This window comes from Panulirus ornatus, chromosome 13 (genome assembly GCF_036320965.1).
Source record: "Panulirus ornatus isolate Po-2019 chromosome 13, ASM3632096v1, whole genome shotgun sequence".
Lineage (NCBI taxonomy): Eukaryota > Metazoa > Arthropoda > Malacostraca > Decapoda > Palinuridae > Panulirus > Panulirus ornatus.
The window spans coordinates 56637985-56639889 of NC_092236.1; positions in this window are offsets into that span (position 1 = coordinate 56637985).

The following is a 1905-nucleotide window of genomic DNA, read 5'->3' on the forward strand; positions in this document are numbered from 1 at the left end:
AGCTTCGCCTGCTCATACGTGAGATGCAAGCTAGGTAACCAGTCGGCCAGCTACCTGGATGGATAGTTGGTTCGTTAAGCTCGCTGGCTGGCTGGCTGGCCCGGAGGGTCGGCACTTCCCCCGACGCGTCACGGCCTCTCGAAAAGACTTTCTCCACGAGAAGTTATTATTGTATCTGGATCACGCTCGATTATTATCCTTGAGGAGAAGAAGGATTAGCAGTGCCTTCTGTATGTGGCACTGCGGGAGTACGGATACTCAGGGGGGATATATATATATATATATATATATATATATATATATATATATATATATATATATATATATATATATATATATATATATATATATATATATATTCCTCTGAGTCCACGGGGAAAATGAAACACGATAAGTTCCCAGGTGCACTTTCGTGTAATAATCACATCATCATCAGGGGAGACACAAGAGAGAAATATGACAGTCAGTTCATATACATCGAAGAGACGAAGCTAGGACGCCCTTTATAGTGGTGGACATGATATGGACGTATGATGTGCCCCAATCGAAGGCCATCTCGTGCGAGAGTGAAAATAAAAAGCTGAAGAGGAAGAGAGTAGAAATGAATCTGGACTCCGCAAGTGTTTTGTAGACCTGACTTTCAAAAGGAAGAAAGTTTATATGAAGAGAAAGACAGACAGACAGACAGACAAAAGAAGGGAGGGAACTCCACAGCTTGGCTGTTCGAGGAGAGAAGGAGGCATCATAACGGCCAATCCTCGAGTAGCTGGTTTCCACACAAAAGTTATGGGAAGCAGCGTCCCTTGTGGGTGAGAACACACGCAGACAGTTCAGGAGAAGAGTTGGCTGCATGATACCTATGACAGAGAGAGAGAGAGAGAGAGAGAGAGAGAGAGAGAGAGAGAGAGAGAGAGAGAGAGAGCAGCAGCATCATGGCCGTACGGAAAGGAAGACGCGAAGACGGAGGCGATGCCAAGAGAATTGATTAGACGAATGGCTTTGATCCTACTGTAGTTAGTAGAAAGGCGGTGGGTAAACCCCTCAGATGTGTGGGCCGTATTCTACCCTTGTAGATACGGAACAGCTGCTCACTAGAAAAATTATTACGGCGCCTGTACAACACCCCTAATTATTGAGCAGCAGACTTAGTGATGTTAATTATATGGGTGTCCAAGGGAGAGTGGAGGAGATGGTTATTCCCAACATCTTTATAGTATTACAGGGTGGAATTACTGTGTTTTGAAATTGACTTTGGGGAAAAAACATATGATTCTTAGAAAGAGATATAGGGAGAAATTGCGTTTGAGTGCTATTGAATTTCACAAGGTTACTGCTTCCCCAGTCGGAAATACTTCACAGGTCAGAATTGAGAGAGGAAATACGATCATCACGAGAAAGAGAAAGAGTATTAAAGAGAGGAGGGGGAGGAAAAGTGGGTTCAAGTATGTAGAGTGGAATCTTCAGCATAAGTGTGAAGAGGGTTAAATGTAGGGTGGAGAAACGATCATTTATTAGGAGAAGAAAAAGAGAGTTGGCGACATGACAAGATAGAAGAAGGAGGGAGGGAGGGATGGAGACAAGTCCGTCAGGGTCTGTCTCAACTCGATAAGGTAGACAAAGCTTAAGAAATCTTCACATATATAACATCCTCATACAGTCACTGACCCTCTCAAAGCACCCGCTTTGCTACAACGCCCTCCCTCCATCCCAAACCCTCCCAGAGCCCTCCCTTAAGGCCTACATGTGAGAATCTCTCTCTCTCTCTCTCTCTCTCTCTCTCTCTCTCTCTCTCTCTCTCTCTCTCTCTCTCTCTCTCTCTCTCTCTCTCTCTCTCTCTCTCTCTCTCTCTCTTCCATGGTAATGAGAGAGGAACCCCCTACAGGCGCCAGACTGTGAACGCTGGGG